We start from the raw sequence: 21,784 nt of genomic DNA on the forward strand, positions 1-21,784 counted from the left end.
GAGTAGGAACAGTTATTCCCCACAGTCAGTCAGTGACAGCACTACTCTGGAATCTGTTTTTGACAAATCAAGTTACTCAAGAGGGATTAAAAAACACTTATTTATATTTTTTAGAGATGGGATCTATGTTGCCCAGACTGGTCTTGAACTCCTGGACTCAAGTGATCCTCCTGCCTCAGCCTCCCAAAGTGCTGGGATAACAGGCATGAACCACTATGTGCAGCCTATTTTTTAATTTTTATAAAGACAGGGACTCACTCTGTAGACCAGGCTGGAGTGCAGTGGTGCAATCATAGCTTACTGCAGCACTGGACTCCCAGGCTGAGGCAATCCTCCCGCCTCAGCCTCCCAGGTAGCTAAGACTACAGGTGTGCACCACCAGGCATGGCTAATTTTTTTCGTTTAGAGAAGGGGTCTTGCTATGTTGCCCAGGCTGGTCTCAAACTCCTGGCTTCAAGCAATCCTCCTGCCTCAGCCTCCCAAAGTGCCAGATTACAGATGTGAGCCACTGTGCCTGGCCTGGGGAGCAGAGGGGAAAAATACTTCTAATCTAGAAAATTTTGTGTTCTTGTTTACTATTTTAGCATTAATAACACCAAGTGACTGTAACATTCTCTTTACGAGCTGTATAATAAGAATAAAAGCTTGCCACAGTGGAATTATCTAAACTAGAAGAAATCCATACAGTGAATCCCAACAAAAATCACAAAAAGGGATCACATGTTCATTTTATTTGACATATTTCTGGAAATAAAGGTTTGCCACAGCAAAGTGGGGAGAGGAGAGCCAAGCAGCATAATGCATCTGTAATGATGTAGAGAAAACAGTATCCACTAGAAATCTTTTCAGGAAGGGTGCCATTTTGGGTTGGAAAAGCTCTTTGAAAGTTAATCTGGGGGAGAAAGAGGGACCAGGGTAAGGTCAGAATATTTCCTGGGAGAAAGGGGAACATTTATCTGGCTAATGAGGGCACAGTGCTAGACAGAGTTAAGAAGAAAAAGTCAAGAGTCGTACATTTCAGAGTATGAAAGGCCTCACACTGTGTAAAATGGACTACACCTTAAGACTTCTAATTTTCAGTAAGACTATTAGGCCCATATAAAATTCAGGAGTCTGTGGATTTTTTGGTGTGGAAACCACTCAAGAGGCAGATTTTATGTCTAAATTGCAACGGCGAGACTTAAGTATGAATTGGGAATTATGTCCCAATTTATGAATTGGGAAAGCATTTAAGACAAGTTTCTCCAGGCCTTTAAGGGAATGAGAACCCCATTGGACGATTAAGTTACATAGAAAATACAAGTATGGTAATCTATCCAAATACAAGGGGGAAAGGACAGCAATAAAATAATAGCCCTTCTAAGTACTTCAGTAACAGTTTCTCTTTTAATCTTCATAACAATCCCACAAGGTAGGGACTGTTAGTCTCCCAGTTGTTTTCATACAAATACTCCACCTTTCATTTATTTATTAAAAAAATTTTTTTTAGAGACAGGTCTCACTATGATGTCCAGACTGGACTTGAACTTCTAGGCTCAAGTGATCCTCCCGCCTCATCCTCTCAAGTAGCTAGGATTACAGGTATGAGCCATCAGAGATTAAACACCTTGACTAAAGTATAACCTAGTAGTACTAGAAATGGTGCTTAAGCTTAGGTCTTTCTGGTCCCAAAGCCCATGCTCTTAACCACTTCCATGTAGTGACTACCCCATACTCTCACACTTCCCACTTTAGGTCCAGAAAGGCTATAACAGAAAACTCTGATTTGATCTCAAATATTAAAAATGGGGTTTGGGGAACCATGCTGAAGAAAAATGCTATTCAACAAAAGTACTGAGGTCTTTGGAAGGAAAACACAAACCAATCACAGCACGTGATAGTTTATTTAAATCAAAATAAATTACAATCCCTACCATGAACATATGAAGCTCCATTTAATTTGAAGTTTGCTAATACTTTTAGGATGAGAAAGCAAACCTCCAAATAGGTCTACAATCCATTATGCACAATTCCAATATCCAAACAGCTCTAAAAACCAAGAATTTTTCATATGTTTTATGTCAAAACTTACAGGACAGTAAAATTTGGCCTGAACTGATATGAAGCTATATACAGCCTTTATCTACCCACTTAGTGTGAATACTCCTGTTTTGCTCAGAAATATTAATGTATGTGAGTAAGGATGCTGCACCAGACACACTTAGGCATTCATAACAGAGAAAGCATCTTCCTAAACCTGAAAAATTCTGAATTCTGAGAGTTGTCTAGTTCCAAGGGCTTTGGACCCTCTATGGACCTGTATTCCAAAGAATTTAAGAAACAATTTCCAAGGATGATTAGATCAGAGGCACTCAGTGTTTAGGATTTCATAAACCAGGAGATTTTAAAAAATATTGAGGACAATATAGGATTCCAATTAAAAACCATACAAAGATGGTAAAAACATCCTTATCAATATCATTCTATAAAAGGTTATTTTAGCACCAAAAAAAACAAAAGAAGGCCTTAATTCAATGCAAAAGACAATTCTTTAAATTGAATAATGTTACGAAAAATACTATGTGGTCCTTATATTTCTTATTTCACAATAAGCTGGTGAAAATTCACCTGGGACTAGCACTGATCTGATCTGAGGCATACAGTCCAGGAGCCTACATAAAATTACCTGGGAAAGGCCGGGCACGGTGGCTCACGCTTGTAATCCCAGCACTTTGGGAGGCCGAGGCGGGCGGATCACGAGGTCAGGAGATCGAGACCACGGTGAAACCCCGTCTCTACTAAAAATACAAAAAATTAGCCGGGCGTGGTGGCGGGCGCCTGTAGTCCCAGCTACTCGGAGAGGCTGAGGCAGGAGAATGGCGTGAACCCGGGAGGCGGAGCTTGCAGTGAGCCGAGATAGCGCCACTGCACTCCAGCCTGGGCGACAGAGCGAGACTCCGTCTCAAAAAAAAAAAAAAAATTACCTGGGAAAGTTATTAAAAAATGCAGACCCAACCAAGATTGTACCATTGTACTCCAGCCTGGGTGACAGAGCGAGACTTCGTCTCAAAAAAAAAAAAATGCAGACTCCCCCCCACCTCCCAAAAAGGTCCATCCTAGGAGATTACAATTCAGATGGTCTAAAGGTGGGGCGCAAAATCTGTATGGTTTTCTAGAAAATAGTCTGGGTTGTTTTTGATGTGCAGCCAGGCTTCAGAGCCAACAGTTTAATCTGCGGGTTCTAGTTCTACCCTTCTTCACTCAAACTCTTCTCTGAGGGGTAAGGGGAGAAAAACAGGAATGTTTCCAAGTAGGGAATCTGCCTAACCCACTGTTTGTAACTACTAGTTATTCCTTCAAACAGTCTGGGCTGAAGCAGCTGGTCAACTGAGGCTATTAGCTGTGGAACAATAGAAATTAGAGTTGACAAGCAAGAAAAACTTGTTAAAGCAAAACTCCTTGATGAAAAGGTGTGGCTTCCACAGTTTCTTTTCTCTTCAACCCAAAGATTCTACATATGATGCCTAAGTTCAGCACAGATATCTTTGTCTGTGCTGACAATAATAACAATAAATAAAACTTTAAAAAATATATGTGTGCGTACTTTATATATCTGTGTATCTATGTGTCTGTTTATCTATGTGTTCCTTCAAAGCTGTCTTCATTATCCAGCTTCTTTGCCAGGTCTTTGATTTTGGCCTTGATTTTTCATCTTCAAATGGAGTACAAGAATTACCAGTATTACCTCAGTTGAGGTACAAATCCTATAAAAATGGAAAACCCATAGCATGCTTGGTGATTAATGAAGCAGACTATATTATCCAACATTCCAATAAGATAAAATAAACATAATGATTTTTCTTTTTTGGAAAAAGTTTCTCTTATTCTCCTACATTACTGTTTAAAATAATTTCAAGAAACATGTCTAATGTCTTTAAAAACACACAAAGGTTTCAATTTAATAAGCACTCAAAGCTCTTTACCAGTTTTAAAAAATACAAGGCCCTTCTAAAGTAAGACTAAATGCTAAGTGATGGGGGAGAGAAAAAGGACATAAATAACTCCTACTTTCACGGAGTTAATCACTAAATCCTATTTGACTAGAATCTCCTGGCCTCTCTAAGCCTTGCAAATGAAACGGAGTTTCTCACTAGATACTTGGCTATGACTTCCAATCATAAAAAAACAAGAATTGTGTAATGTCCCTGTGTATTGCTTGTAACCTGAACTCCACACTAGGCTGGGATCAAGGGTTGAATCTGTCATGATTTGCTCCATAACCTGTGTGCTTCTCATCCCAGACCCAAAGAGCTTTCTTCTAGAGTTCTACATTTAGTATACAAGAATGGTTCTCAAAAATGTAGTCTCTGGACCCGCAGCATCGGAATCACCTGAAAACTTGTTATAAATGCGAATTCTCAGGCCCCACCCTAGACCTGATGAATCAGAAACTCTGGAATAGGGCCCAGCAATCTGTGTTGCAATAAGCCCTCCAGGTGTTCAAGAACCTCTGGCATATAGCACTTAGAAAAATGTGTTTCTTTCTGTAGGCCCAAAGCCGGGGTACTGTATGTTCTATCTTGATATGAAATAATGACATCCAATTAAAAGACATATATCTCCTTTCTACTCTCACCCTCCATCCAATGTGTTTTATTTTTATGAGTTAAATAAGAACAAATGGCAATCAGAGACTTAGTGCATTTACAGGTGTCAGTTCTCATCCAGCCTGCTCTGATACTATACCATTTACATCCTCTTACATCTAAAGTTTTAGAAAAGGATTTCACAATGTAAGTCTCAGGCACACTAGGAGTTCTATAATAAAACACCAAGTAGATCTGAATGTCCAAACTTACTAAGAGAAGAAAAGTGGAATTATTGGCTATATATATACATATATATATTAATGTTTTTGAGACGGAGTCTCACTGTCGTCTAGGCTGGAGTACAGTGGCATGATCTTGGCTCACTGCAACCTCCACCTCCCAGGTTCAAGTGATTCTCCTGCCTCAGCCTCCCGAGTAGCTGGGATTACAGGAGTCCACCACCATGGCCCAGCTAATTTTTATATTTTTAGTAGAGACAAGGTTTCACCATTTCACCATGTTGGTCAGGCTGGTCTCAAACTCCTGACCTCAGGTTATCCGCCCACCTGGGCCTCCCAAAGTGCTAGGGTTACAGGTGTGAGCCACCATGCCCAGCCTATATTTTTGGATTGCATTCTACAGGAAATTAAAGTTTTGAATTTTTTTCACCTTCATACTTCCAAGTTAACAGAATTAAACCAAAATACTCCATTCTTTCAAAGCCTCTACCCAGGCAAAGTTTTACTGTATTGCTTCTTGCTTTCAATGGATATGAAGCAGAGTCCTGGTAGGCACATTGTGTTACCTGCAAAGATGCAGAACTAAACGGTTCCATCTGTTCAATATTAAAAACAAAAGTCCTTAAACCTCAGATGGTGAGGGTAATACCTCAGCACTAGCAACAAAGCCTCAAATATGAAAAGATCCCAAGAACACCACTAGCAAACAAAAGTAAGCTCTCGGGCTGGGAGCAGTAGCTCACGCCTACAATCCCAGCACTTTGGCAAGCCAAGGGGGGAGATTACTTAAAGTCGGGAATTCAGGACCAGCCTGGGCAGCATAGCGAATGCTTATCTCTACAAAAAATTTTTCAAATCTGCTGGGTGTGGTGGTATATACCCGTAGTCCCAGCTAACTAGGGAGGCTGAGGCGGGAAAATCACTTGAGCCCACGAGTTTGAGGCTACAGGAGCTATGATCATGCCACTGCACTCCAGCCTGGGTGACAGACCGAGACCTAGATAATTACATTCTGCCCTACTCCTGTTTACACTAAAATCACTAAGTTAAAATGCTTTCATTCAGCCCAATAAAAATAAAGTGAAATGTGACTTTGGAGCTTGGCTAGCAAAAAAAGAAAGAAAAAATAAAGCAAAATGACAAATTACTTACTGGGAGACAGTTTTGGTAAGCTCAATGACAGATAAAAGGTTTGTATCCTTAGCCTATAAAGAAATCTTTAAAATTACTCAGAAAAAGAAAAATGATAAAAAAGATAAAATTATTTTATAATTTTATAAAATTACTCAGAAAAAAACAAATAATGGAGAAATAAGCCACTTCCCACAAGAATAAAAATGGCCAATAAGCATATAAAAAAGACTCAAAAGCACTAGAAATTAAAGAAAATGTAATTAAAACAATGAGATTTTCTGCTTAAAGACGAGCAAAGATGACAAATGGAAGGGGGAAACTGGAACTCCGTCACTGTTGGTGGGAGTATATACTGGACCCATTTTCCTGCAGGATAATTTGCACATTTCTATTAAAAACCCTAAAACTGCTTTTTTGTTATTTTCCTCCAGAAATTCTACTTCTATGAATTCAGTCCAAAAATGCTTGCTCAAGTCCATTAAAATGTATATATACGGAAATTCACCTCTGGAGTGGCAATGATTCACTTAATATACAGCCAGCTATTAAAAATGATGATGCCAGGATATATTTACTGCCACAGAAACATGTCCAAAATATAATGTGACAAAAGACTATATTTTATGATTCTACTTTTAAAAATGTTTATATGCATAAAAAAAGTATAAAAAGCAACAAACCAGAATGTTTTGAGTGGCAGAATTAAAGGTTTTTCTTTTTCTTTTTTTTTTTTTTGAGACGGAGTCTCACTCTGTCGCCCAGGCTGGAGTGCAATGGAGCGATCTCGGTTCACTGCAAGCTCCGCCTCCCGGGTTCACACCATTCTCCTGCCTCAGCCTCCTGAGTAGCTGGGACTACAGGCGCCCGCCACCACGCCTGGCTAATTTTTTTTTTTTTTTTGTATTTTTAGTAGAGACAGGGTTTCACTATGTTAGCCAGGATGGTCTCAATCTCCTGACCTCGTGATCTGCTCACCTCAGCCTCCCAAAGTGCTGGGATTACAGGCGTGAGCCACCGCATCCAGCCTAAAGGTTTTTCTTTATATTTTGTTAAATTATTGTAAAAAGAATGTGATTTCCTTTATAATCAGGGATAAGTGTTACTTTCATTTATTTTTACATTTCTTTTGTTTTTCTTATTTTTTTCATGTATGTATCCCATGTAGGCTAGAGAGCTTGACTCTCTGCCTCTTGAGGTGAATCAGCCCATTTTCGGGATGTGCACTACACAAAGCTGCCCCATATTCCTTTTATTTTACAAGTTCTGGAAACATTTTTGTTTTAAATTGTTTTACTGTTCTCAGAGTATTTTTTAAAATATATGAAATTGAGGAAAAGACAACGGAAAGGCTGATTCCCCACCTTCCTGGGGCTACTCTTCCAATTTTTGCTGCTATTGCTATGTATTAATATTCTCTGGGTACTGAAAAGATGGGCAACCCCATAGGACCTTTTTCTTATCTCGTACTCACAATCCCACTTCATTCCTTCATTCACTTATTTTTAAAAGGGTAATGTGTGCAAATACGTAGTTCAAAAAAATTTAAAATATGACTATCTATAAATGTATGTGGCAAAATTCCATTCATAGTCCTATTCTCCCTCCACAGCCAAACACTTTTAATTGGTTTCTTATATATCATTTCATAAGTTATCTCTGCAAACACACGTATATTCTTATTCTACTCTTCTCTCTCAACACAAAAAGTAGCATACCATATACACTATACCATCCATATACCATTCCTTGTTCCTTTTTTAAAAACACACACAATATCTAGTTCTTCCACATGAATACATAGGTCCTTCTCATTCTTTACAACTACACAATATTCCATCATTTGGATGTACCACAGTTTACTTAACCAGTTCCCTGATGGCAGGCACTGAAGTCATCCCTATCATACTAGTACAAAAAATGATGCCAAGCATAACCACCTACACACACCAAATTCATTTCCGAAGGTGCCTCTCATGAGGCCTCTATTTAAATCACTACAAGCCCACATGGTCACTAGGCTGAAATGTTAGCCCCTTTTTCAGTTTTCATTATGTACAGCAGCATATAACAAAAGATTCCCTTGGACAAAGCAAATGTACTCTTTGGGGATTTATTTCATAAAAATAAAGGGATAAACAGAACACCTAGGATGAACCATTTCTATTTAACCATGCATATGTATGTATACAATACATGTATATGCATAGAAAGTATAAAATAAACCCATCAAAGCACTAACCACTGTCTCAGTATGGTGGATCTGTGGAGTGCTTTGTAGTCCCCTGCTCCTTGCCAATCAATTATTTCTAATTTCACAACAGTGAATATGTACTATTTCTGCAATATAAAATGTTTAAAAATGTTAACTCAAATTAACATAATTTGTTAACAAATTAAGTTAACATTCCTTCAGTCTGTCCTATATGTGTATAGTGCTCCAGAGTGCTCAAATATCACTTCATTTTTAAAAAATATTTGTTTATTTTTTCAAATATAGAGACAGGGTCTTGCTCTGTTGACCAGGCTGGTCTTGAACTCCTGGATTCTCCCACCTCTGCCTCCCAAAGCGTTGGTATTACAGGCATGAGCCATCATCACACCCAGCCAGCTTCATTTGAGAAATCTTTCCCCAGCACTCCATATATTACTAATTATTCCTTTCTTCTTGTTTAGATAGTATTTTTGTTATACCTCTATTACCTCACTTGTCACATGATAATCAGCTGCTCACCCATCTGTCTCCCTTGATTGCTCATGAGCTCCTTGAGAAGAAGTCTCATTTTCAGGACCTTGAACAGTGTGCAACACATATATGCTTCACAGGCAGAGAAGAAGTAAATGATTTCCCTACAGCGTAATCATTCCCAGAATTCAATTACCTGTATGTCTAAATTGTTCTAGATACTCTGCCAACAACCTGAGAATGTTATACTCTTTCCCTAAAACTTCCATCCATTACTGAGTATCTATGGTCATAGCTAACTCAATTGTGACATGCCCTCTGGCCAAGCCCATTCATAGTTTTTCCTCTAGATGATTTTTAATTTTTGTTTCTATTTGCTCTTTGTATTTTTTTTTTTTTTTTTTTTTTTTTTGAGATGGAGTCTCGCTCTGTCGCCCAGGATGGAGTGCAGTGGCGCCATCTCGGCTCACTGCAAGCTCCGCCTCCCGGGTTCACGCCATTCTCCTGCCTCAGCCTCCCGAGTAGCTGGGACTACAGGCGCGCGACACCACGCCCGGCTAATTTTTTGTATTTTTACTAGAGACAGGGTTTCACTGTGTTAGCCAGGATGGTCTCGATCTCCTGACCTCGTGATCCCCCCGCCTCGGCCTCCTAAAGTGCTGGGATTACAGGCTTGACCCACCGCGCCCGGCCTGCTCTTTGTATTTTTAATACAAACAGCACATAAGTAAACTTCACCATCTCTATATCTCTGTGCCTTTGCACCTGCTAGTCTCTGTTTGGAATGATGTCTGAAGGTTTTATTTACCTGGAAAGCATTCCTACTCACCCTTAAAGAATCAGCTTAAATAATACCTTCTCTGGGAAGCCTTTCTATCCTCCCATTCTTTCAGTAAGAGTTCAGAATTCCTACAGTTGAAACTGCAGACCCTGCCCTCAAAGAGCTCATGGTCTAGTATGAAAAACAGCCATATGAACAAATAACCACACTATAATACTAAATGCAACACCAAAAGGGAGATGTATTGAATATTTGACATGTGGCAATTACCTTGTTAGACTATTAATAATTATCTATGATTATATTAGGTAAGTATTTAAATTGGACAAAAGGCCATGAAACTCTAGAACTGCTATACTTTCAATCATCTTCTAAAGAAACTCTCCAAAGGGTTCTTTTAAAATATGCTACAGTCATAGTGAGAGGTGAGGACAGCTGGACTTCCTGGGTCCAGTGGGGACTTGGGGAACTTTCCTGTCTTACAAGAGAAGTATAAAATGCACCAGTCAGCGCTCGGCAAAATGCACCAATCAGCGCTCTGTAAAACACACCAATCAGCGCTCTGTAAAATGCACCAATCAGCAGGATCCTAAAAGTAGCCAATCGTGGGGAGGATTGAAAAGAGGGCACTCTTGATAGGCCAGAAACGGAACATGGGAGGGGACAAATAAGGGAAAAAAAGCTGGCCACCGGAGCTTGCAGTGGCAAACTGCTGGGGTCCCCTTCCAGGCTGTGGAAGATTTGTTCTTTCACTCTTCACAATAAACCTTGCTACTGCTCACTCTGGGTCCATACCATCTTTAAGAGCTGTTAACACTCACCACCAAGGTCTGGGACTCCATTCTTAAAGTCAGTGAGGCCATGAACCCACAGGTAGGAACCAACTCCAGACACAATACAACTATTGTGTGACTGTGGCATACACAAAAAAGCATATCTGTAGCATATCTGTGTGACTGATAATGCATAAAACCAATCTTACTTCTTTGGCCACAAGTGACTGGACCAGGGCTCAGTACTTCAGCCAAGGACAACATATAGGCTGAACTTCAGGGAGATCAATCACCAAGGACATGGCATAGCTCAAAATTCTCCCTAATAGGGGTCTTCTGTTTTTAGAAGGTGACAGACTAATCCAATCAGATATTCTCTCTTGGAAAATACAAATGTTGAGTGAACAAAGGAAAAGAGGGCAGGTCTTCAGATCTCAAATACTAAATACTGCTAAATTAATGTTCTGTTTTGAAAGTACTAGGGCCAAGAGACAATATGCTGCTTAGATGACTTTCCATCCAAGTTTACATTCAGCCCTCATCACCAAAGCTGATATGTGTGTGCCTCTTTCTTGCAACCCACCAGGGACTAACACATCATATACCACTTTTGGAATTAGGAAACAGGCTCAAAAGTCCAAGAGCTTGACCAAAGGAACTCAGTTGGTAGGTAGCAGAACCAGAATTCAAAGACCCAGGTCAGCATGATTCTTCTATAATATCCTGCCACTTACTGGGCAAGTGGCCTCAAAATCAACAAAAGACAAGTAGAGGTTGACATGCGACAATGGAGAGAGGTTCAAAAGGAAGAGTTTTTACACAAAAATGCAAAAGAAATGTTCTGGAAGTATGTCTGGGGATGTGAAGTAGGAGCAGGCACACCAGGTTTACCTTGGTCAAGTGAATCTATAATTCCAACCTGGGCCTTTCCCCAGAGCTCCTGACTTAGCTCTTATCTGTCTTTCTTAGGCAAATATAAAATCCACAAGGCAGGACCTTAATCTCCAGCTTGTTCAACACAGATTAAAGCAGAGTTTGAGGCTGGATGCAGAGGCTCACACCTGTAATCCCGGCACTCTGGGAGGCCAAGGTGGGTGGATCCCCTGAGGTCAGGATATCAAGACCAGCCTGGCCAACATGGTGAAACCCTGTTTCTACTAAAAATACAAAAATTAGCTGGGTGTGGTGGTGTGAGCCTATAATCCCAGCTACTTGGAGTCTGAGGCAGGAGAATTGCTTGAACCCAGGATGTAGAGATTGCAGTGAGCTGAAATTGTGCCATTGCACTCCAGCCTGGGCGACAAGAGCGAAACTCCATCTCAAAAAAAAAAAAAAAAAAAAAAGAGACTTTTTTTTTTTTTTTAAATGGAGTCTCACTCTGTCGCCCAGGCTGGAGTGCAGTGATGCAATTCGGCTCACTGCAACCTCTGCCTCTTGGGTTCAAGAAATTCTCTGCCTCAGCCTCCTGAATAGCTGGGACTACAGGTGCCTGCCACCATGCCTGGCTAATTTTTTTGTATTTTTAGTAGAGACAGGGTTCCACCATCCTGGCTAGGTTAGTATTGAACTCCTGACCTCGTGATCCACCTGCCTCAGCCTCCCAAAGTGCTGGGATTACAGGCGTGAACCACCGCGCCCAGCCGAGTCTGATTTATGGTAAGTGCTTAATATATGATAAATGAACAAACTGAACAAATGAATATATGATAAATGAATAAATTTATGAATAAATCTACAAACTATCAAATAAGCTAAAGAAATAGTCCACATTGTTGGGGGAAGGGGTTATCATGAAACAGACCCTAGCAGTCACTTACAAATACAGTTCATCTTCATTATTTGTGGATCTCATATTTGCAAATTTGCTTACTTGCTAAAATGTCTTTGTAATCCCCAAATACCTGTGGAGCTTTCAAGGTGACTCATTGATATACACACAGTAGTGAAAATATGTCACTGCTTGCCCAAGTCCCAAGCTAAGATCAAATAAGGTGACCCTCAGTCTTGTCTCAGCTCTCATACAAAGATGACCAGAGGACAGAGACAGCAGAGGGCAGTGCAGTGTAGTGCAAGAAGCTCTGGCTCTGGGGCCATCTGGACGAGTCTGAATCTTAACTCTGGCACCTGTTAGTGGAGCGGCCTCAGGCAAATCGCTTAACACTTCTGTACTTCCTTTACTTTTTGTAAAGAAAATTCAATCTACCAGGATGAGTTGCTTTTAGGAATTTTGTAATCTATGTGAGATATGTATATATGTAGATATTTTCCCTGGGAACAAGGGTTGAATATTTGATAATTCAGTGTTCTTGGCAACTTTATAGAATATAACTACTGCAAATAATGAGAATTGACTATAATTATTTATAAAGAAATAACAGAGAAATAGGCAAAACAATTATTTGGATGAGGCAGAGGCAGGCTTCAAGATTTTGAAGAAACAGGGTTTCACCAAGCACATAAGGTGTGGAAAAGGCTTGCAAGGAGAGAGAACGGTGCCTACAGAGAGAGGTCCAGATGGTGGAAAAAAACAGGTAGGTTCAGGAAATGGCACTTCAGGAAGTCTAGAGCAGTAGGAGATGAGGTCAGAACACAGTGCCATCGTGCTTCTCTGCACCCTGTATATACCTTGTACTGCAGAACCTCACTCTCTGCATTTAATTATTGGTTTCTAGTTCTCTCTTCCATTAAACTGTGAGCTCCTCAAGGTCAAGGTCTCTAAGAAAAAATCATAGCTAGAGTCCTCTAAATTTGCAAACAAGTTATTATTAAACACAAATACTCCCAAAAAAGGCTGTACAAAAATAACTTTGGTTTTTAGCTGCAGTCATAGCAATTCACAACTGTTACAGATTTGCAATTTGTCCAGGATTTTTCTCTGATGACTGCTGTAACTCTGTCATAAACTCTTTTCATTGTTTTAGACACCCAGACATTTGTTGGAACAGTTTTAAGATCTTGCTCTTTTTAGTGTGATTGATTGGTTGATTGAGATGGGGTCTCACTATATTGCCCAGGCTGGTCTTAAACTCCTAGGTTCAAGCAATCCTCCTGCCTCAGCCTCCTAAGTGGCTGGGATTACAGGCACACACCACTGTGCTAGGCTCTAGTGTGATTTATTAACAAGGCTTAAACATATGGTCCACTAGACAAGGCTGCCACCTCAGAGTAAAGATTTCTTTTAATTCACTATAATAGACTTTTTTCTTTATATGCAAGATACAATTTTACCACAGTAAAATACAAGGAAGCATATTGATACATACATTACAAACAGGATAAAGAAAGCAGTATCATTTTTTCCACAAAAGCTTGCAAAATCCTGGCCAAAACACAGTGAACATGATGTTAAACTCATAGCTTACATTTCTCCACTGAAAGCTAGGAAAAACAATTCCAATTTTTGTAAAGTCAGGAAACTAAGCACTGTGAGAACTTACAAGATTTTGAAAACTTGTATATTCTCCCCACCCCGATATACAAGTAGCCAAAGCAGCCTATCAGTCTTACCCCAACACTTCAATCTCCTCCAACTTTCAAAATAAAACCCTCACTGTCCAATATCTGAATTTATATTTTCAAACGTCTAAAATCTTAATAAAAACTAAGAGCAGTGCATTAGCTTTTCCCCATAAAATTGTTAGTATAATTTTACTTAGGTACAACATAGTTTGTACTATTATCTAAAAACATATAGCTAGAACCGACATTACTAGAAACCAAACGAATATACTATGAAGGTGAAAAGGGAACAGGGAATGTTGTTTTTAAACAGATTCAATGCTGTTATTATCCATTCATAGGTTGGGTGTGATCAAATCACACTGTGCTGTACAACTATGTTCTGTATTTTATGACAAAGTAGGGTAGCCAGGCCCTTACACTACAAACTCCCAGAAACCCCAGTTAAGCTGTTTAAAGTATAATCCAATTCAATTTACTTGAAATAATAGTAACAAAATTTAAATCCCTTGCTTCTAGTTAGCCCTTTTCAACTGCATTTTCAGCAATTACCACCAAAAGAACTGCATTAGGACAAAGATTCTAGAGCGGGTATAATGGTCAAATGCCATCTTAAGGAAGGCAAAAACAGTTTACCATGAACAAAACCGATGAAAGTTCCCAACCTTGCCAAACTCCCTGTTCGGCTTATTCTGCCTCTCTCAGTTCACCTTCCAGCTGCCTGGAAGAGGCAAGTGGAAAATGCTAGTTTTCTGGAAAGATGAGAATGGAATTTAGGGGTTGGTAGGGGGTGATGGACTCACTCACGGACCGCAAGGCACAAGAGAAGTGGCGAACGTCTCCCAGGCAAATGAGGCATGAAGAATGAGGGCTGGAGTCAAGGGGGAGATGGAGCAAGTATAAAAAGGCAGAGGACGCGCAGGGGCCCGCGAATGGGGGAAGGGCACGACGCGCAATCCCTCCCCCTCCAGCCCGGGGAGAGGGGCGGGGGATGCAGCGCGGGTCAATTTGCCTAGCATTGTTGCACCTGGGTAGCAATGGGACTCAGGCCAAGAATCCGGTTCGAGTGTTAGGAGGACGCAGAGGGGAGTCAGGAACTTGGGTGGGGGTGGGGGGGAAACAGCACCTGTGCGGGGGGAAAAGGGACGAAAACCCCCTATCGCCCCCGAGGGGCAGGGGCTGACCCCAGCGGACGCCCCCTTTCGCCGATGGCCGCGACGTGGGACCCCGCGCGCTTTCCCTCCCTACAGGAGCTCGGGCAGGCGCATGCCGCCCCTCACAGCCCCGACGGCGGCAGAAAGGGAGGCGCAGGGCGCCCCCAGAGCCGGGAGAACGGCTTTTCCCTCGAGTCCTGTCCCCAGCAGCCCGGGCACCCGAGCCCACCTGGGCTGACCAGAAGCCCCTCCTTCAGATCGTGCTCTGCCACTCCTCCGAGAGCTTAAGCCGTTGCCGTAGAGGTCGCCGTCGCCAGAACCGTCTCGGCCTTTAGTACCAAAACGTGAAGCACAGCACCCGCGAAGCGCCACTACCACTTGCCAGGTTATCTCTTACTGCACACTGCCTCCTCGCCCCGCCCCCGGACCCAAGCCATTGGTTGCCGGGCACCGCCCCATTCGTCTATTGGGCCAAAGAAGATGCCGTTCGGTCGCCCAGAATGGCATATGTGGTTTTTATTGGTCTAAATGTGAAGCGGTGCCCGCCCACTCCCTCAGAAGTTTCAGCTTCTGATTGGTTTTAATGTCTGTCTTTTCTCTTCCTTCATTTTTTTCCTGTGGTGGAACACCTCCTTGTGGGAGACGCCGGCTGTGATTGGCTGAAAGGACGCTACGGTAGCCTGGGATAGGCATTGGGCCAAGGATGCGCCCGGCCCACTCGTGGGGGAGGAGACCAAGGCGCCGCACTCTGGGTTTGTTTACACAGGCTTTTGCTCCCGCTTCGTCTATTGGCTGAGCTGGAAGCCACTGCCACCGAGTTTTGCCTGTCAGCCTAGCAAGGAGGAGGGTGGGGGTGGGCCTCAGTAGGATTTCCCCCAGCTGTCAATTACCAAAGGAGGAGCTTTGATTCAGGCTGCTTCGGACCTGGTGCTATTCTCTGTAGGGAAAATTAAGGAATTGGGCTCCTTGGGAGGCTGGTAGGAAGCAAAGGGACGCTGGAAGGAAGCAGACGGATGCTTCCACGTTTCTAGAAACAAACCGAACTTCTTGAGTGCTTTAAAAAAATAAAACTTGGCCGGGCGCGGTGGCTCACGCCTGTAATCCCACCACTTTGCGAGGCCGAGGCGGGCGGATCACAAGGTCAGGAGTTCTACACCAGCCTCGCCAGTATGGTGAAACTCCGTCTCTACTAAAAACGCAAAAATTAGCTGGGCGTGGTGGCGGGCGCCTGTAGTCCCAGCTACTCGGGAGGCTGAGGCAGGAGAATCACTTGAACCCGGGAGGCAGAGGTTGCAGTGAGCCAAGATCGCACCACTGTACTCCAATCTGGGCAACAGAGTGAGATTGCGACTCAAAAAAACAATAAATAAATAAATACAAATTAAAATAAAACTTTATTTCCCCCCTTGGATTTAGAATGTCCAATCTCCTTGCAAAAGACTTTGAAATGTATTCCACAGGAAGTGGGGATTTCTTTGTGGAGCTCTTACTTTATACATTTTTCTCTCCCCCCCACCTCTCAAACTGACTGTATACATGACACAAAGTTAAGGGATTGCAGAATGAATGGAAAAAATATAAAAATGAAGAAGATAAACTCAAAAACAATTATAAATATTAGCTGTATACTTTGATATGGTTTGGCTCTGTGTCCCCACCCAAATCTCATGTTAAATTATAATTGCCAATGTCGGGGAGGGACTTGGTGGGAGGTGATTGGATCATGGGGGCAGATTTCCTTCTTGCTCTTCTCGTGATAGTGAGTTCTCACAAGATCTGATGGTAAAAAAGTGTGTGTCACTTCCCCCTTAGTTCTCTCTCCCTCTTGCCACCATGTGAAGACGTGCTTTCTTCCCCTTTGCCCTGATTGTAAGTTTCCTGAGGCCTCCCCAGCCATGCCTCCTGTACAGCCTGTGGAACTGTGAGTCAATTAAACCTCTTTTCTTTATAAATTACTCAGTCTCAGGTAGTTCTTTATAGCAATGTGAGAATGGACTAATACATACTTCATATTAAATAACATAATAAGTAAATACATAAATACATTCATTCAACAAATATTATTTAGCATCTACTATGAATGTTCTAGGCTCTGATCATGGAACTGGGTATATGATATGAATAAGATAATGAAGATGCACCCATGGTGTTTATACTGTAGTGAAGGAGACTGACAACAGAAAAGTAACCAATAAATAATAAAATGGTATGTTGTGAATAAATGCTACAAAGGAAAATAAAGCAGAGTTATGGGATGGTTGGGGAAATGGCTATTTTAAGTAGGATGGTTAGTTTAAGAGCTGTTTGAGGAAACAGGAAACAGCACTGAATAGAGATGTGAATAATGTGAAGAAGTGAAGAGTGGGAAGGGGCTAATAAGCAGAGCCACTACAGTGCACAACTCCAGGATCACTATTCACATTGCTCCATGTATTTTGAAGTTGTGTGTTAGGTGTACATCCATTTAGGGCTGCCTACTCTGGTTTAAAGCTTTATTTGATTACATAATTTAAATGAAGCCTGCAAGAAACATGTGTCTTTTAGAAAAAAAAATCTCTCTCTAAGATAGCATCCCCATACCCTCCACTGCTTCTTTCCCTGAATTGGCCTTCAGGTGTATGATGAGAGAAAGTTTACACAATCTCATAGCTTTGAAAAACAGGCTCTTCAGGTCCACATGGTGTCCTTGAACAGTCAGAAATACTCCTTGAGAATGAACCTTTATTACCAGGATAGCAATGGGATGTAAGGAAGGGTTGATGAACTTCTCTTGTCTCACTTCCTACCACTGGTGCCATCTAGTATTAATTCATGGCTGGCTATTACCAGTGATAAAGAGAAAAGTCTTAAAAGCAGGCAGAAAAAAAATATGGCCATTTTAAGTAGAATGGTTAGTTTAAGAGCTGTTTGAGGAAAGACCATTGAACAGAGATGTGAAGAAGTGAAGAGCAAGAAGGGGCTGGGAAACATACAGAGGGGAAAAAATAGATAAGAATTACAGCAAATTTCTTATCAGAAACTATGGAAGCCAAAAGACAATGAAGGAATGAGGTAGCAATGTGGGTATCTGGTTGTGGTGTGCAGGGACAGATATGAGACAAAAACCAGTCATAAAGTTGTAGGAGATGATGTCAATGAGAGGGAGGGAGGCAAGACAAGCCCATCACCCTTCCCCACATCCTATTGCTATTAGGGCAATAAATCTTCAACCTTGAAGATTACATCATTTCATTTTTAAAAATTTAATTGTGGTAAAATATATATAAAATTTACCATCTTAACTATTTTAAGTGTACAGTTCATTTACAGTAAGTACATTCACATTTTTGTGCAATCATCACCACAATCCACCTGCAGAACATTTTCATCATTCCTAACAAAAATTCTGTACCCATTAAACACTAACTCCCCATTCTCCCCTTACCCCAGCCCCTGGAAATCACCATTCTGTTTTCTGTATCTATGAATTTGACTGCTCTAGGTATCACATGTAAGTGAAATTATGTAATATTTGTCCTTCTGTGTTTGGCTTTATGTCTCCCACGTTTAAGTATCAGAATTTCTTTTCTTTTTAAGGCTGAGTAGTACCATTATAGGTATATGTCCTATTTTGTTTATAAATTCATCCATTGATGGACATTTGGGTTGTTTCTATCTTTTGCCTATTGTGAATAATGTTGGTATGCAAATATCTGTTCAAGGGCCTGCTTTCAAATATTTTGGGTATATATCCTGAAGTGGAATTGCTAGGCCATATAGTAACTCTATGTTTAATTTTTTGAGGAACCACCATACTATTTTCCACAGTGGCTGCACCATTTTGCATTCCCACCAACAATGTACAAAGGTTCCAATTTCTACACATCCTTGCCAACAGTAGTTTCTTTTCTGTTTTTTTTTTTTTTTTTAAATAATAGCCATCCTAATGAGTGTGAAATGGTACCTTATCAAGGTTTTGGTTTGCATTTTATTTTATTTTTCCCATAGCTCAGAATGCAATTTTATTTCATTTATTTTTCAAGACAGGGTCTTGTTCTTTTACCCAAGCTGGAGTTCAGTGGCATGATCATGGCTCACTACAGCCTCAACTCTTGGGCTCAAGCAATCCTTCCACCTTGGCCTGCCAAGTAGCTAGGACTACAGGCACGTGCCACCATGCCCAGCTAATTTTTAAATTTGTTGTAGATATGGGGTCTCATTTTGTTGCCTAGGGTTGTCTTGTGACTGGACTCAAATGATCCTCCCAACTCAGCCTCCCAAACTGCTGGGATTACAGGCATGAGCTACCACTCCGTTTGGTTTGCACTTACCTAATGATTAGTTATGTTAAGAATCTTTTTTTGTGCTTATTGGCAACTTGTACTTCTGTTTTGAAGAAATGTCTTTTCAAGTCCCTTGCCTATTTTTGAATCAGATTGTTTTCTTTTTGAGTTGTAGGGGTTTAAAGAAATATATTCTGGACATTAATCCCTTATCAGATATATGATTTGCAAATATCCTGTGAGTTGCCCTTTCTCTATATTGATAATGTCCTTTAATACTTGGGGACTATATTTCTGATTGTGCAAGTATACCATCTGGTGCTAGAGAGCTTATTTTTCAAAGCTATAAGATCTCATAAGCTCTCTCTTACCATACTCCTGAAAGCCACCTTAAGGAAAGAAGCACTGCTGGGTATGGAGAGATTATTACAGAGACAGATCACTTTTTCCCAACCGAGCTAAGCATTTCTTATAAGGTTCATTTTATTTAACCAGACAAAGCTTTAAAGTGGAGTGGATATCTAGTTGGTTTTTGGTCTCCCCTCACAACCTAGAGAGGCTCCTGAAAGAAAATGAGATAAGCTTGGAGATAAAGAAATCAGTGGATACACCAACAGCCAACCAAAAGATTCTTCTAGACATCTTCAGGTACCCCAAGAAGAATGTGAAAAAGAGAAGAGTCCTTGACTCCTCTCTCAAGAAAGTTGTATTATCCATTCATGCTAGAATCAGGAGGACTTCTGCAACTGAGGATCACTAACCCTGGGCAATTTCCACTTGAACACTTCAACACTTCTTTCGGGGCACCATCATCCACTCATCTATGACTTAATCAGTCCAAGCACCCAGGCTTATACTGCTAGGCAAATAATCTTCTATGGGGACATTGACTAACCCACGATAAAATACCTAGAGATACTGGCATTTAGAAGTATCCAAGAAATTTCTGGATCCCACCTTATTCCCTGTGGAGAGACCAACTAGTCAACAAGCCCCATTACACACTGTTATCTTTATAGTACCTCATTCTTTTTTTCTTTCTTTTTTGAGACAGGGTCTCGCTCTATTGCCTATGTGGAAATAGAGTGACACCATCATAGCTCACTGCAGTCTCAAACTCCTGGGCTCAAGTGATCCTCCCTCCACAGTCTCCCAAGTAATGGGGAATACAGGTATACATCACCATGTCCTGATAATTTATTTTTTTTTTGAGATAGGGTTTTGTTATATTGCCCAGGATGGTCCTAAACTCCTGGCCTCAAGCAATCCTGCCACGTTGGCCTTCCAAAGCCCTGGGATTACAAGTGTGAGTCACTGCGCCAGGCCTAGTGCCTCATTCTTTAATATAAACAGACAGTTAATGATTACCAGAAAATTGAGGAAAGCCTCTAACATAAATGACAAAGATCAAAATAAATATACAGAAAAAAAATTAACTCAGTGGTAACAGAAATAATGCAGGAAGCAGAGAAAAATGGAAAAAACCCTTAATGTTCTTTAAAAATAAGATACTGAGGCTGGGCACGGTGGCTCACGCTTGTAATCCCAGCACTTTGGGAGGCCGAGGCGGGTGGATCACGAGGTCAGGAGATTGAGACCACAGTGAAACCCCGTCTCTACTAAAAATACAAAAAATTAGCTGGGCGTGGTGGCGGGCGCCTGTAGTCCCAGCTACTCGGAGAGGCTGAGGCAGGAGAATGGTGTGAACCCGGAAGGCGGAGCCTGCAGTGAACCGAGATCGCGCCACTGCACTCCAGCCTGGGTGACAGAGCGAGACTCTGTCTCAAAAAAAAAAAAAAAAAAAACAAGATACTGTATCACCAAAAAAGAATAAAATGCTGCTTTTAAAAAGAAACATTCAGAGAACAAAAAAGCATTCTTGGAAATTAAAAATAAAAACTCTTCAAAATTTAGAGCTTTATTTTGCTCTCACATATCAGCAGCCTGGAAGTAAGAAACTCCAGGGCTTCCACATTCCACACAGCAGGCAGGAGCAAGAAGTAAAGAAGGATATGTCTCTGCCCTCAAGAGACTTCGAGGAAGTCTTTCACTCACCGTTTCCATCCAGCTGAATAGAACATAGTCATCTGGATAAACTTAGCTTGTCAGAGTATCGGGGGAACCAGCCCCCAATATTTCAATGTAAGTTCTTTTCTATTTTCCCTAAGTGTCAGCTGGTCTGAGAAATAAAGAGAAAGAGTACAAAGAGAGAAATTTTACAGCTGGGCCTCCTGGGGCATCATCACATATTGGTAGGACCGTGATGGCAACCCCAAGCCGCAAAACCAGCAAGTTTTTATCAGGGATTTCAAAAGGGGAGGGATGTACGAATAGGGAGTGGTCACAGAGATCACATGCTTCACAGGGCAATAAAAGATCACAAGGCAAAAGGGCAGAGCAGGATCACAAGGCAAGGGTGAAATTAGAATTACTGATGAGGGTCCATGTCCCGCTGGGCACACATTGTCTTGATAAACATCTTAACAGGAAACAGGGTTCAAGAGCAGACAACCGGTCTGACTAGAATTCACTAGGCTGGAATTTCCAATCCAATCCTAGTAAGCCTGAGGGCCCTGCAGGAGACCCGGGCGTATTTCATCCCTTATCTCAACCACATAAGACAGACACTCCCACAGCGGTTGTCTATAGGCCTACCCCTGGGAATGCATTCCTTCCCCAGGGTTATCAATTATTAATATTCCTTGCTGGGAAAATAATTCAGCTATATTTC

The 21,784-nt window shown here is 41.3% G+C and overlaps 1 protein-coding gene across 2 annotated transcripts in view; it reads right to left on the reverse strand.

Annotated features, from left to right (window-relative positions):
- Nucleotides 1-15,194, reverse strand: part of PAIP2B (poly(A) binding protein interacting protein 2B) — a 64,508-nt gene extending 49,314 nt beyond the window's left edge. For both annotated transcript variants that reach the window (XM_030827290.1, XM_003262534.4), the window contains exon 1: nucleotides 15,021-15,194. The gene's annotated coding sequence lies outside the window, so the exon portion shown is untranslated. The remainder of the gene's footprint in view (nucleotides 1-15,020) is intronic.
- Nucleotides 15,195-21,784: the final 6,590 nt, after the last annotated feature.

The sequence above is a fragment of the Nomascus leucogenys genome, chromosome 14 (genome assembly GCF_006542625.1).
Source record: "Nomascus leucogenys isolate Asia chromosome 14, Asia_NLE_v1, whole genome shotgun sequence".
In the NCBI taxonomy this organism is placed as follows: domain Eukaryota; kingdom Metazoa; phylum Chordata; class Mammalia; order Primates; family Hylobatidae; genus Nomascus; species Nomascus leucogenys.